Below are 16,018 nucleotides of genomic sequence, written 5' to 3' on the forward strand. Positions count from 1 at the left end.
GGACACCCCTGCTTCACTCCGGAATTTAAAATCACATCCTGTGTCTTAAAACCGTTAACTAAAATCTTGCTTGTGCAGTTTTTATAAAAGGCCTTAAGAGACAATAAAAAGCCTTCAGGTATACCCATTTTCTCTAAAACCTTAAAAAGATAAAAATGTGACACTCTGTCAAAAGCCTTCTCGAAGTCTAAGGATAAAATGGCTAGTTTTCCGTTTCTAGACTTTGTGTCACTAATCACATCTTTTAAAAGGTTAAGATTTTCCCATATGCTCCTCCCAGGCACCCCACAGACCTGATTTGAATGGATTATTTTCTCTATTACACTTTTTAATCTATTTGCGCACAGTTTTGCCATCACTTTGTAGTCACAGTTGAGGAGGGTGATTGGTCTCCAGTTCTTTAGATCTGACCGGTCTCCCTTTTTGAACAGCAGGGAGACATCACCCTTCCTCCATGAACCTGGGAGGGCTTTTGTTTTAAATACTTCTGTAAAAAGGGAAAAAAGGTCATCTTTTAAAACACCATAAAAAATGACATAAAACTCAATGGGTATACCGTCAGGACCAGGCACCTTACCGGATTTAAAACTCCTGATCGTCTCTAAAACTTCCTGTTCCGAGATTTCCCTCTGTAAAAGAGACTGGGACACAGGGTCTAAAACATTGGTAATCTCCTTCAATGAGTCATTCATAAAATCAATATCAATATTTTTTGTATTAAAAAGATCCGCATAAAATGAATGTACCCTTTTTAAAATACCCTGTACATCTTTTTCTCCTTGTATATTATCAATTAAAACCTTTTTATCCGTTACTTTCTTAAAAAAGTACCTGGAGCAGGTCTCGTTCTCTTCAAGGTGCTTTATTTTGGATCTGAAAATTATCTCTTTTCCCTTCTGCTCCAGGCACTGTTTTATTTCTTTTTTTAAGTCAGTAATTTCTCTATAAACCTCTATACCATTGTCTCTGAATTTGTACAGGGTTTGCAGACGGGTATTTAGAAGGGAGTAAAACTCACGCTTCTCTTTAGCTCTAGAGATCCCTACTCTAATAAAAAACTCTTTTATTTTTATTTTCATTTTCTCCCACCATATACTGATGGGAGTGTTAGGATCTCTTACCCGTCTGCAGTCCTTGTAGAAGTTGATAAAATCGGATAAAACCTGCGGATCTTCTAAAAGGGATACATTCATCTTCCAGGCATTCCTCCCAGTCTTTTTTCTAAAATCACTCTTCACCTTAAAAGATAAAAGTTTGTGATCAGAAAAAACATTGGTTAAAACATCACACTTAAAAGGCAGTACTTGATAAGAACAGAAGATAAAATCGATCCTGGAGCTGCAGTTTGCGTTGCTCCAGGTCACACCGTCTCTTTCTGGTAAAATACTATTGCATTTCTTAAAAACATCAGTAAGTCTAAAATCAATAATCATATTTTTTAACATAGAAGATGTTTTATCATAGTTTCTACTTACTGAATTGGTAAAACGGTGCTCCCCCCTTAAAATACAATTAAAATCACCTGCTAAAATAAGAGGTTCAGAATCATTGATAAAAAGGGGTAAAATCTCTAACATCCGTGCTCTATCATTTTTATTGGGTGAACCATAAAAATTTAAAAACTGCCATTTAATACCATCAATAAAAGCTTTAACCAATAAAATTCTGCCTGGTAAAATCTCATGAATAAAATCAATAAAAGCATTTCCTTTAAAAAGTATGGCGACCCCTGCTGATCTGGATTCGTTAGATCCAGACCAGACTGATGGACCGTGTACCCAATCTTTTTTATACTTTTCATAATTTAAACTATGCGGGATGCCGCACTCCTGCAGGAAAACCACAGAAGCAGCAAAAATAGACAAGTAGTTAAAAAGGGCAACCCGTTTCGCTCGTGAACTTATACTTCTTACATTCATAGACAATCCGGACAACTCAGCCATTGGAGATGTAAAAAAAAGGGAGGCTCAGATAACAAACTAAAAACCAGATTGCGCACTGGAGCTCTCGTTACCCCCCACCTCTGACTCTACCGTACACATAGAGGAAGCCGGAGAGGAACCACCATCGCTCGAGCAGCCCCCCTCTTCCAAGACCACAGGTGTATAGACGGAGTACATTGGTAAGAACAGCTTCTGGGCTCCATTCTCTTTTTCGGCGTCCACCTCTTGCCCCTCCATAGGGGTCGGGTGCGTACTTAGGTCCGTTTCCGGGACCTCGGAGATGGTCACCCCTGAAACCTCCTCCTGGCTGGGAGGAGGAGGGGTATCCACCGCTGGGACCTGTGGAGGAGCTTCACTTGGAGCCCCCGTCACGACAGGAACTTCCATCTGCTCCTCCTGGACCACCTCCGAGTCCGGACGCCCTTTGGAGCCCCTTCGTCTTTTCACCTTTGCTACTCCGTCCGGGTTTTCACACTCAGGGGGACCCCGAGCAGGAGGACCTTCCGGGGTGGAATCGGGCACCTCTCGCTCTTCCACCTTCTCTGAGGTATCTGCCCGATCCCCTCTCGCATTTCTCTTCCCCGGCCTCCTCTCATTTGGGGTCCCCCTTTCCACCTGTGCCTCTTTCTCCTGGGGTTCTTTTGGGGGGGCCGTGGTCTCCATCTCACAGCTTACCTCTTCTTGTGGGGGGTGCTCCTCCTCTCTGGCTTTTCCCCAGGCTGGTCTCCGGACGTCTCTCTTGGGTTGCCCTTGCTGTTCTGTGGTTTTTTTTGGTCTGTGGGGACAGAAAGCATACACGTGACCAAAGTGACGGCAAAAATTACATCTCAAACCCTTATCACATTTTTCTGTTTCATGTTGCATGCTTCCACATTTCTTACAGGAACTTTCACAATTTTCCTTTATGTGCCCATAACGTTGGCACCTTCTGCAGAAGTTTGGCATTCCCGCAAAAAAGAGGTCGCCACACACATTGTTTAATTTAAAACGAGCAGGCGGTAATAGTATCCCCCCTGGGAGGGTGGGGTCTTTGTTGCACGTGACTTGATATCGCCATTTTGAGGTCCAGACACCACAGTCGTTCATGATTTTTCCTCTGAACTCCACCTTTTTAAAGTAGGCTGCCAGGAACCCATCGATCTCTCTCTGATTTACAAAAGGGGAGTACATCTTCACGACAATCAACTTGGTTTCATCTAGGACGTGCTCGACAATTTGGATACCCTTAAGCCTCGGATCATCTTGCTTTGGAATTTTCATTACTGCATCTAAGAATACGCCTTCCCCTATGAAAGTGCAGTCGTAGATCCTCCGCTTAGGGTAATCCTGGATGGCCAAAATCTCTCGCTTACGAACATTAAGAATCTTGTCGAGCACGTCCTCTATCACGAACCTCATGCCACGTGCATCCGCCGCATCACCTGTGAGAATGACCCGCACAGTGTGTTTAATCCGGGCATAAGCCGGTACCGAACCAGGATCTAGATCTTCATCCATGGTTCATTCGTGTTTTGGTCTGGTTCTCTCCGCTCCAACCAACCAGCCAATTCGCTCAAACCTCTCTCCACCCGAAGGCTTTGAGAGGCGATCGCAACCCGTTACCCTGGGACTAAGCCCTCTCCCCAATAGCAACAAGTGGGTGAAGCCCAGGCAATAAACCTGGGCGATCCCACAAGGCCGAGGAGAGGGGTACCCGAGTACCTTCTGACCAGATCTCCTGTATTACTACACTTGATCTTAGCCAAAAGGCCGAGAAGCGATAACCGTGAAAGGGGCGGGCCCAACAAGGTCCCCTTCATGGGCACTATCACTGCTTGCTGTCAGGGAGGCTGCCAGACAATTTTCCATGCACACTCTGGGCTGGGGGGCAGTCAACCACCAGTACACACAGCAGAACCTAAACCCATACCATTATTGCTAAGCAGCAAGACAGGGGCCCATTGCACTCCCACGGGGCCTTTTTAAATGCAATCCATAACCCGGATTTGCCAGGAACCCTTCTTACTCCTCCTACTTGCATGTGACACTGGGCTTAGGATCTGCATAGGAAACACACACACAAGCACACACCTACCTTTGTTGCCTGCAGATGCCTCCTTGGCTGTCCCCAAACGGTATCAAACCAACACCCACGGGAAGCTGTAAGCATAGAGGACATGCCTGCACCCCATTGGACTTACCTGTGTGGGTTAAATCCGGGTTATTTGACAACCTATGGCGGTGATGGTTCTGCTCAGGCAGAGCAGTGCTGATGCTCCTCATAAAGCTGTCGCTGCTGTGAAGGTTCTAGGTGACATCACAAATCCCTATGGTTACATACACAACAAAGCTGGGTTGTTGTTGTTTACACTCTGCAAGGCCTGTGGAAGTGAGTGACATCATAGCACTGTAGTTCTGAGGGTTCTAGATGGATGCAACAATCTCCTGTTGCTTCTATGAAGGCCGTAATAGACGACATCACCAAACAGCTCCATAGTCACATACACAGCAAAGGAGAGATGTTGTTTACACCTAGTGATGTCAGTGGTATTGAGTGACATCATAGCACAGTGCTAAGGCTCCTGGGCCTGGACACAGCAGCGGCTGCAATATCTCAACGGAGAATACGTTTATATATATGTGTGTGTGTGCGCGTATATATATATATATATATATATATATATATATATATATATATTTCTCCGCCGAAATCACTTTTAAACCCATTTCCACCTTTTTTTCCCTTCTCTTCCTCTTACTTTTTTTTCACGTTTTTTTACGTTTTTCTCCTTTTCGCCTCTTTTCTGGGCGTATTATTCTTCTTTTTCTTCTTTTTTTTCGTCTAATGCATACCCCATCAGTGCAGCAATGCTTATTCAATACCGCCAGCAGATGGAGACACTGGGGGATAATTTTCTAAGGATTTATACTGATTTTTCCTGTCTGAATTTGTCGCACAGAAAGTTGCAGGCCAAATATGTGCGACATTTCTGCGACTTTAGCTTCTAGAGCATTTTTACAACATTATACATAGGTGCTGAATACATAAAAAGCGACTGTTCAGCGACAGACAAGTCGCATCGGCTGAAAGTAGGCCAGAATGTCAGTCCATGTTGGAGCAGGTTTAGATACAGTCTAAAGCATAGATCTCAAAGTCTGTGCACAGAATTTAGCAAGGGCCTCGCACCTTCTGATGCATCAGGTAGGTGCACAATAGCATAGCCTAACCCTCTGTACTTTGGTCTATATTGATGCGGGACATAGACAGCCAGCTGATGACCAATCCATTAGTGCAATGGATGGCTGGAAGCATTTGTCTTTGCCTTTGCAATACCACAGAAGCAATGCATGGTCAATGTACAGCAATGACACACCTGTGTGAACAGCCAGGAGACCCCCCCCCCATGTTATGTTACATAGTTACATAGTTAGTACGGTCGAAAAAAGACATATGTCCATCAAGTTCAACCAGGGAATTAAGGGGTAGGGGTGTGGCGCGATATTGGGGAAGGGATGAGATTTTATATTTCTTCATAAGCATTAATCTTATTTTGTCAATTAGGAACATTCAGCACCCACCCGCTATCAAGGCAGCTGCCTATCATGTCATGCCCTACCTGCACAGGTGTGCTGGCTACTCAAATGATCCAATTAAGGAGGCCATTTAGTCAGCAGCAGCAGAAGTCCTGTGCCTGGACGCTCCAACAGCGGCCAGACACAAGCAGAAGCAGAAGCAGCAGAAGCAGCAGCAGCACCACCTTTTGTTTTTTGGCTGCAGAAGCAGCAGCAGCAAGGCCCACAGGGCTGGCTAGCTGGCTAGCCAGCAAGCAGGTAGCAATGAAAGTAGGAATCTTTCTTTTTAACCCTGTAAGGGGGTGGTGCACTGTACCCGAAGATACTGCCATATCGGGTCAATGCATAGGGCGACGGAAGCAAGCTTCGAAATCAGCCCCCGTTCTCAAAAATCCATTTAATATATGGTCCCCAGATAGGGGACGTATCAGATATTAAACTGATAAGAACAGATACTACACTTGATCTTAGCCAAAAGGCCGAGAAGCGATAACCGTGAAAGGGGCGGGCCCAACAAGGTCCCCTTCATGGGCACTATCACTGCTTGCTGTCAGGGAGGCTGCCAGACAATTTTCCATGCACACTCTGGGCTGGGGGGCAGTCAACCACCAGTACACACAGCAGAACCTAAACCCATACCATTATTGCTAAGCAGCAAGACAGGGGCCCATTGCACTCCCACGGGGCCTTTTTAAATGCAATCCATAACCCGGATTTGCCAGGAACCCTTCTTACTCCTCCTACTTGCATGTGACACTGGGCTTAGGATCTGCATAGGAAACACACACACAAGCACACACCTACCTTTGTTGCCTGCAGATGCCTCCTTGGCTGTCCCCAAACGGTATCAAACCAACACCCACGGGAAGCTGTAAGCATAGAGGACATGCCTGCACCCCATTGGACTTACCTGTGTGGGTTAAATCCGGGTTGTTTGACAACCTATGGCGGTGATGGTTCTGCTCAGGCAGAGCAGTGCTGATGCTCCTCATAAAGCTGTCGCTGCTGTGAAGGTTCTAGGTGACATCACAAATCCCTATGGTTACATACACAACAAAGCTGGGTTGTTGTTGTTTACACTCTGCAAGGCCTGTGGAAGTGAGTGACATCATAGCACTGTAGTTCTGAGGGTTCTAGATGGATGCAACAATCTCCTGTTGCTTCTATGAAGGCCGTAATAGACGACATCACCAAACAGCTCCATAGTCACATACACAGCAAAGGAGAGATGTTGTTTACACCTAGTGATGTCAGTGGTATTGAGTGACATCATAGCACAGTGCTAAGGCTCCTGGGCCTGGACACAGCAGCGGCTGCAATATCTCAACGGAGAATACGTTTATATATATGTGTGTGTGTGCGCGTATATATATATATATATATATATATATATATATATATATATATATTTCTCCGCCGAAATCACTTTTAAACCCATTTCCACCTTTTTTTCCCTTCTCTTCCTCTTACTTTTTTTTCACGTTTTTTTACGTTTTTCTCCTTTTCGCCTCTTTTCTGGGCGTATTATTCTTCTTTTTCTTCTTTTTTTTCGTCTAATGCATACCCCATCAGTGCAGCAATGCTTATTCAATACCGCCAGCAGATGGAGACACTGGGGGATAATTTTCTAAGGATTTATACTGATTTTTCCTGTCTGAATTTGTCGCACAGAAAGTTGCAGGCCAAATATGTGCGACATTTCTGCGACTTTAGCTTCTAGAGCATTTTTACAACATTATACATAGGTGCTGAATACATAAAAAGCGACTGTTCAGCGACAGACAAGTCGCATCGGCTGAAAGTAGGCCAGAATGTCAGTCCATGTTGGAGCAGGTTTAGATACAGTCTAAAGCATAGATCTCAAAGTCTGTGCACAGAATTTAGCAAGGGCCTCGCACCTTCTGATGCATCAGGTAGGTGCACAATAGCATAGCCTAACCCTCTGTACTTTGGTCTATATTGATGCGGGACATAGACAGCCAGCTGATGACCAATCCATTAGTGCAATGGATGGCTGGAAGCATTTGTCTTTGCCTTTGCAATACCACAGAAGCAATGCATGGTCAATGTACAGCAATGACACACCTGTGTGAACAGCCAGGAGACCCCCCCCCCATGTTATGTTACATAGTTACATAGTTAGTACGGTCGAAAAAAGACATATGTCCATCAAGTTCAACCAGGGAATTAAGGGGTAGGGGTGTGGCGCGATATTGGGGAAGGGATGAGATTTTATATTTCTTCATAAGCATTAATCTTATTTTGTCAATTAGGAACATTCAGCACCCACCCGCTATCAAGGCAGCTGCCTATCATGTCATGCCCTACCTGCACAGGTGTGCTGGCTACTCAAATGATCCAATTAAGGAGGCCATTTAGTCAGCAGCAGCAGAAGTCCTGTGCCTGGACGCTCCAACAGCGGCCAGACACAAGCAGAAGCAGAAGCAGCAGAAGCAGCAGCAGCACCACCTTTTGTTTTTTGGCTGCAGAAGCAGCAGCAGCAAGGCCCACAGGGCTGGCTAGCTGGCTAGCCAGCAAGCAGGTAGCAATGAAAGTAGGAATCTTTCTTTTTAACCCTGTAAGGGGGTGGTGCACTGTACCCGAAGATACTGCCATATCGGGTCAATGCATAGGGCGACGGAAGCAAGCTTCGAAATCAGCCCCCGTTCTCAAAAATCCATTTAATATATGGTCCCCAGATAGGGGACGTATCAGATATTAAACTGATAAGAACAGATACTACACTTGATCTTAGCCAAAAGGCCGAGAAGCGATAACCGTGAAAGGGGCGGGCCCAACAAGGTCCCCTTCATGGGCACTATCACTGCTTGCTGTCAGGGAGGCTGCCAGACAATTTTCCATGCACACTCTGGGCTGGGGGGCAGTCAACCACCAGTACACACAGCAGAACCTAAACCCATACCATTATTGCTAAGCAGCAAGACAGGGGCCCATTGCACTCCCACGGGGCCTTTTTAAATGCAATCCATAACCCGGATTTGCCAGGAACCCTTCTTACTCCTCCTACTTGCATGTGACACTGGGCTTAGGATCTGCATAGGAAACACACACACAAGCACACACCTACCTTTGTTGCCTGCAGATGCCTCCTTGGCTGTCCCCAAACGGTATCAAACCAACACCCACGGGAAGCTGTAAGCATAGAGGACATGCCTGCACCCCATTGGACTTACCTGTGTGGGTTAAATCCGGGTTATTTGACAACCTATGGCGGTGATGGTTCTGCTCAGGCAGAGCAGTGCTGATGCTCCTCATAAAGCTGTCGCTGCTGTGAAGGTTCTAGGTGACATCACAAATCCCTATGGTTACATACACAACAAAGCTGGGTTGTTGTTGTTTACACTCTGCAAGGCCTGTGGAAGTGAGTGACATCATAGCACTGTAGTTCTGAGGGTTCTAGATGGATGCAACAATCTCCTGTTGCTTCTATGAAGGCCGTAATAGACGACATCACCAAACAGCTCCATAGTCACATACACAGCAAAGGAGAGATGTTGTTTACACCTAGTGATGTCAGTGGTATTGAGTGACATCATAGCACAGTGCTAAGGCTCCTGGGCCTGGACACAGCAGCGGCTGCAATATCTCAACGGAGAATACGTTTATATATATGTGTGTGTGTGCGCGTATATATATATATATATATATATATATATATATATATTTCTCCGCCGAAATCACTTTTAAACCCATTTCCACCTTTTTTTCCCTTCTCTTCCTCTTACTTTTTTTTCACGTTTTTTTACGTTTTTCTCCTTTTCGCCTCTTTTCTGGGCGTATTATTCTTCTTTTTCTTCTTTTTTTTCGTCTAATGCATACCCCATCAGTGCAGCAATGCTTATTCAATACCGCCAGCAGATGGAGACACTGGGGGATAATTTTCTAAGGATTTATACTGATTTTTCCTGTCTGAATTTGTCGCACAGAAAGTTGCAGGCCAAATATGTGCGACATTTCTGCGACTTTAGCTTCTAGAGCATTTTTACAACATTATACATAGGTGCTGAATACATAAAAAGCGACTGTTCAGCGACAGACAAGTCGCATCGGCTGAAAGTAGGCCAGAATGTCAGTCCATGTTGGAGCAGGTTTAGATACAGTCTAAAGCATAGATCTCAAAGTCTGTGCACAGAATTTAGCAAGGGCCTCGCACCTTCTGATGCATCAGGTAGGTGCACAATAGCATAGCCTAACCCTCTGTACTTTGGTCTATATTGATGCGGGACATAGACAGCCAGCTGATGACCAATCCATTAGTGCAATGGATGGCTGGAAGCATTTGTCTTTGCCTTTGCAATACCACAGAAGCAATGCATGGTCAATGTACAGCAATGACACACCTGTGTGAACAGCCAGGAGACCCCCCCCCCATGTTATGTTACATAGTTACATAGTTAGTACGGTCGAAAAAAGACATATGTCCATCAAGTTCAACCAGGGAATTAAGGGGTAGGGGTGTGGCGCGATATTGGGGAAGGGATGAGATTTTATATTTCTTCATAAGCATTAATCTTATTTTGTCAATTAGGAACATTCAGCACCCACCCGCTATCAAGGCAGCTGCCTATCATGTCATGCCCTACCTGCACAGGTGTGCTGGCTACTCAAATGATCCAATTAAGGAGGCCATTTAGTCAGCAGCAGCAGAAGTCCTGTGCCTGGACGCTCCAACAGCGGCCAGACACAAGCAGAAGCAGAAGCAGCAGAAGCAGCAGCAGCACCACCTTTTGTTTTTTGGCTGCAGAAGCAGCAGCAGCAAGGCCCACAGGGCTGGCTAGCTGGCTAGCCAGCAAGCAGGTAGCAATGAAAGTAGGAATCTTTCTTTTTAACCCTGTAAGGGGGTGGTGCACTGTACCCGAAGATACTGCCATATCGGGTCAATGCATAGGGCGACGGAAGCAAGCTTCGAAATCAGCCCCCGTTCTCAAAAATCCATTTAATATATGGTCCCCAGATAGGGGACGTATCAGATATTAAACTGATAAGAACAGATTTTTTTTTTTAAGTTAGCCCTCAGAACTCAATCAGAGCTCCAAGATCTTATATGGACTCGATTGTTTTGTTCATCATCAGGTAACACTTTTATTTATTCCTAAAAAAAAAGACAAATTGAAATAAAATATTATAACAACAATAAAAATAATAAACATTCCAAAATTATAACAAATTCATTCCCTTTCTCCGGGCGTAAACTGCCAAGTAATCAATTAAACCATAGGTTAAGCTTCCTTTTTCCATTTCCCTTTTTACTGGGATGGCCAACCAGGCCGGTATTTTATAAGTTACCATAAATCGATCCACGTCAGGGCGAAAAGAATCATAAACTTTGTTTCTTACTGCAGGCAACTGGGCTTTAAAGGTGGATAATAGATCATCCAGGTCCTGTAAGAACAATTCTCTTTCCTCATCTGGAGCTCTCTCCAAAATAGTTTGGAAAAACCCTGAATATCCTCTTAAATCTCTCACCGGCTCTTCATTTTTCTTTTTACTCTTATGCTCTCCAATGTTCTTTTCTTCTACTATCATCTCTTTTCCAACAATTTTTGGCTCTTGGGTTACCACTTCCTTATCTTTTCTCACAGATCTTTTAATTTCTGGCTCTTGTTCAGAAACTTCTTCTTCTCTTTTCTTCTTCCTCTTTGGACAGTTCACATACATGTGACCAATTTTGTTACATAAATTACATTTACTTTTTTGGCTACAGGATTCGATTTCATGACCTTCTTTTTGGCATTTTTGGCACCACATTGAGGTGCACTCTTCCTTTAAATGGCCATATTTCTTGCATTTTCTACAGAAATTCTGCATACCTGCAAAAAACATGTCTCCATTGATAACCCCTATTTTAAAACGGGCAGGGGGATAAAGAACTCTTCCATCTGCGTCTTCCTTGAACTTTACTTTAAATCTCCACTTTGTTGTCCAGACTCCATACTGATTATAAATTTTCCCAAGTGGCGCAATTTCCTCACAAAATTGGGTCAAAAGAATTATAATATCCTCCTCAGGGACGTAAGGACTATACATCCTCACCGTTAAAATTCTTTCTCTCCTGGGAAAGTGGGGAATGACTTCCACGCCCTCCCACACTGGATCAGACTTGATTGTCTCAAATTTCTTCCAAAATAAATCATAATCCTCTTCGGAAACCAAAATAACATCAAAGCACCCTTTCTTTGGAAATTCCAACATGGAAAGGATTTGTGTCTTTGCAATTTCCAAAACTCCAAAAAGAATTTCCTCCATTACAAAGGAAAGTCCTCTTCTTTTCTTCTCAAGGTCTTTCAGCAGGATCCGGAGCCCATTCTTGATCTTCCCAAAAAAAGGAACCTCCTCTCCAACAGATTGAGAGGTGTCCATGATCTCTTCCATCTTCAATAGGCGTGTCCAGGCAGGGACAGAAAAACACTCCCCCACCAAAGAGTGGGCAGTGAAGGGTGATCGCCTCCCGTTGTCTGGGGACTAAGCCGGCTCCCTAATAGCAGCAGGGGGGTGAAGTCCCTCCGTTAAGAAGGACGATCCCCCCAGGCCAAGGAGCCGGGTACCCCAGACACCCTCTGACCAGACCAAGTGAGCAGATACTACACTTGATCTTAGCCAAAAGGCCGAGAAGCGATAACCGTGAAAGGGGCGGGCCCAACAAGGTCCCCTTCATGGGCACTATCACTGCTTGCTGTCAGGGAGGCTGCCAGACAATTTTCCATGCACACTCTGGGCTGGGGGGCAGTCAACCACCAGTACACACAGCAGAACCTAAACCCATACCATTATTGCTAAGCAGCAAGACAGGGGCCCATTGCACTCCCACGGGGCCTTTTTAAATGCAATCCATAACCCGGATTTGCCAGGAACCCTTCTTACTCCTCCTACTTGCATGTGACACTGGGCTTAGGATCTGCATAGGAAACACACACACAAGCACACACCTACCTTTGTTGCCTGCAGATGCCTCCTTGGCTGTCCCCAAACGGTATCAAACCAACACCCACGGGAAGCTGTAAGCATAGAGGACATGCCTGCACCCCATTGGACTTACCTGTGTGGGTTAAATCCGGGTTATTTGACAACCTATGGCGGTGATGGTTCTGCTCAGGCAGAGCAGTGCTGATGCTCCTCATAAAGCTGTCGCTGCTGTGAAGGTTCTAGGTGACATCACAAATCCCTATGGTTACATACACAACAAAGCTGGGTTGTTGTTGTTTACACTCTGCAAGGCCTGTGGAAGTGAGTGACATCATAGCACTGTAGTTCTGAGGGTTCTAGATGGATGCAACAATCTCCTGTTGCTTCTATGAAGGCCGTAATAGACGACATCACCAAACAGCTCCATAGTCACATACACAGCAAAGGAGAGATGTTGTTTACACCTAGTGATGTCAGTGGTATTGAGTGACATCATAGCACAGTGCTAAGGCTCCTGGGCCTGGACACAGCAGCGGCTGCAATATCTCAACGGAGAATACGTTTATATATATGTGTGTGTGTGCGCGTATATATATATATATATATATATATATATATATATTTCTCCGCCGAAATCACTTTTAAACCCATTTCCACCTTTTTTTCCCTTCTCTTCCTCTTACTTTTTTTTCACGTTTTTTTACGTTTTTCTCCTTTTCGCCTCTTTTCTGGGCGTATTATTCTTCTTTTTCTTCTTTTTTTTCGTCTAATGCATACCCCATCAGTGCAGCAATGCTTATTCAATACCGCCAGCAGATGGAGACACTGGGGGATAATTTTCTAAGGATTTATACTGATTTTTCCTGTCTGAATTTGTCGCACAGAAAGTTGCAGGCCAAATATGTGCGACATTTCTGCGACTTTAGCTTCTAGAGCATTTTTACAACATTATACATAGGTGCTGAATACATAAAAAGCGACTGTTCAGCGACAGACAAGTCGCATCGGCTGAAAGTAGGCCAGAATGTCAGTCCATGTTGGAGCAGGTTTAGATACAGTCTAAAGCATAGATCTCAAAGTCTGTGCACAGAATTTAGCAAGGGCCTCGCACCTTCTGATGCATCAGGTAGGTGCACAATAGCATAGCCTAACCCTCTGTACTTTGGTCTATATTGATGCGGGACATAGACAGCCAGCTGATGACCAATCCATTAGTGCAATGGATGGCTGGAAGCATTTGTCTTTGCCTTTGCAATACCACAGAAGCAATGCATGGTCAATGTACAGCAATGACACACCTGTGTGAACAGCCAGGAGACCCCCCCCCAATGTTATGTTACATAGTTACATAGTTAGTACGGTCGAAAAAAGACATATGTCCATCAAGTTCAACCAGGGAATTAAGGGGTAGGGGTGTGGCGCGATATTGGGGAAGGGATGAGATTTTATATTTCTTCATAAGCATTAATCTTATTTTGTCAATTAGGAACATTCAGCACCCACCCGCTATCAAGGCAGCTGCCTATCATGTCATGCCCTACCTGCACAGGTGTGCTGGCTACTCAAATGATCCAATTAAGGAGGCCATTTAGTCAGCAGCAGCAGAAGTCCTGTGCCTGGACGCTCCAACAGCGGCCAGACACAAGCAGAAGCAGAAGCAGCAGAAGCAGCAGCAGCACCACCTTTTGTTTTTTGGCTGCAGAAGCAGCAGCAGCAAGGCCCACAGGGCTGGCTAGCTGGCTAGCCAGCAAGCAGGTAGCAATGAAAGTAGGAATCTTTCTTTTTAACCCTGTAAGGGGGTGGTGCACTGTACCCGAAGATACTGCCATATCGGGTCAATGCATAGGGCGACGGAAGCAAGCTTCGAAATCAGCCCCCGTTCTCAAAAATCCATTTAATATATGGTCCCCAGATAGGGGACGTATCAGATATTAAACTGATAAGAACAGATTTTTTTTTTTAAGTTAGCCCTCAGAACTCAATCAGAGCTCCAAGATCTTATATGGACTCGATTGTTTTGTTCATCATCAGGTAACACTTTTATTTATTCCTAAAAAAAAAGACAAATTGAAATAAAATATTATAACAACAATAAAAATAATAAACATTCCAAAATTATAACAAATTCATTCCCTTTCTCCGGGCGTAAACTGCCAAGTAATCAATTAAACCATAGGTTAAGCTTCCTTTTTCCATTTCCCTTTTTACTGGGATGGCCAACCAGGCCGGTATTTTATAAGTTACCATAAATCGATCCACGTCAGGGCGAAAAGAATCATAAACTTTGTTTCTTACTGCAGGCAACTGGGCTTTAAAGGTGGATAATAGATCATCCAGGTCCTGTAAGAACAATTCTCTTTCCTCATCTGGAGCTCTCTCCAAAATAGTTTGGAAAAACCCTGAATATCCTCTTAAATCTCTCACCGGCTCTTCATTTTTCTTTTTACTCTTATGCTCTCCAATGTTCTTTTCTTCTACTATCATCTCTTTTCCAACAATTTTTGGCTCTTGGGTTACCACTTCCTTATCTTTTCTCACAGATCTTTTAATTTCTGGCTCTTGTTCAGAAACTTCTTCTTCTCTTTTCTTCTTCCTCTTTGGACAGTTCACATACATGTGACCAATTTTGTTACATAAATTACATTTACTTTTTTGGCTACAGGATTCGATTTCATGACCTTCTTTTTGGCATTTTTGGCACCACATTGAGGTGCACTCTTCCTTTAAATGGCCATATTTCTTGCATTTTCTACAGAAATTCTGCATACCTGCAAAAAACATGTCTCCATTGATAACCCCTATTTTAAAACGGGCAGGGGGATAAAGAACTCTTCCATCTGCGTCTTCCTTGAACTTTACTTTAAATCTCCACTTTGTTGTCCAGACTCCATACTGATTATAAATTTTCCCAAGTGGCGCAATTTCCTCACAAAATTGGGTCAAAAGAATTATAATATCCTCCTCAGGGACGTAAGGACTATACATCCTCACCGTTAAAATTCTTTCTCTCCTGGGAAAGTGGGGAATGACTTCCACGCCCTCCCACACTGGATCAGACTTGATTGTCTCAAATTTCTTCCAAAATAAATCATAATCCTCTTCGGAAACCAAAATAACATCAAAGCACCCTTTCTTTGGAAATTCCAACATGGAAAGGATTTGTGTCTTTGCAATTTCCAAAACTCCAAAAAGAATTTCCTCCATTACAAAGGAAAGTCCTCTTCTTTTCTTCTCAAGGTCTTTCAGCAGGATCCGGAGCCCATTCTTGATCTTCCCAAAAAAAGGAACCTCCTCTCCAACAGATTGAGAGGTGTCCATGATCTCTTCCATCTTCAATAGGCGTGTCCAGGCAGGGACAGAAAAACACTCCCCCACCAAAGAGTGGGCAGTGAAGGGTGATCGCCTCCCGTTGTCTGGGGACTAAGCCGGCTCCCTAATAGCAGCAGGGGGGTGAAGTCCCTCCGTTAAGAAGGACGATCCCCCCAGGCCAAGGAGCCGGGTACCCCAGACACCCTCTGACCAGACCAAGTGAGCAGATACTACACTTGATCTTAGCCAAAAGGCCGAGAAGCGATAACCGTGAAAGGGGCGGGCCCAAC

At 44.4% G+C, this 16,018-nt stretch overlaps 2 non-coding genes and 5 pseudogenes across 2 annotated transcripts; all 7 read right to left on the minus strand.

Moving 5' to 3' along the window:
- Positions 1-3,571: 3,571 nt before the first annotated feature.
- Positions 3,572-3,704, minus strand: LOC130339078 (U2 spliceosomal RNA; annotated as a pseudogene).
- Positions 3,705-5,795: 2,091 nt separating this feature from the next.
- LOC130339036 (U2 spliceosomal RNA) lies at positions 5,796-5,986 on the minus strand. The gene has a single exon (XR_008879478.1). It is a non-coding gene; the product is annotated as a U2 spliceosomal RNA (small nuclear RNA).
- A 2,093-nt stretch (positions 5,987-8,079) lies between these two features.
- Positions 8,080-8,270, minus strand: LOC130339037 (U2 spliceosomal RNA). Its single transcript, XR_008879479.1, has one exon. It is a non-coding gene; the product is annotated as a U2 spliceosomal RNA (small nuclear RNA).
- A 2,085-nt stretch (positions 8,271-10,355) lies between these two features.
- LOC130339064 (U2 spliceosomal RNA) lies at positions 10,356-10,526 on the minus strand (annotated as a pseudogene).
- Positions 10,527-11,996: 1,470 nt separating this feature from the next.
- Positions 11,997-12,133, minus strand: LOC130339071 (U2 spliceosomal RNA; annotated as a pseudogene).
- Positions 12,134-14,216: 2,083 nt separating this feature from the next.
- LOC130339065 (U2 spliceosomal RNA) lies at positions 14,217-14,387 on the minus strand (annotated as a pseudogene).
- Positions 14,388-15,857: 1,470 nt separating this feature from the next.
- On the minus strand, positions 15,858-15,994 carry LOC130339072 (U2 spliceosomal RNA; annotated as a pseudogene).
- Positions 15,995-16,018: the final 24 nt, after the last annotated feature.

This window comes from Hyla sarda, unplaced genomic scaffold (genome assembly GCF_029499605.1).
Source record: "Hyla sarda isolate aHylSar1 unplaced genomic scaffold, aHylSar1.hap1 scaffold_535, whole genome shotgun sequence".
Classification (NCBI taxonomy): Eukaryota; Metazoa; Chordata; class Amphibia; order Anura; family Hylidae; genus Hyla; species Hyla sarda.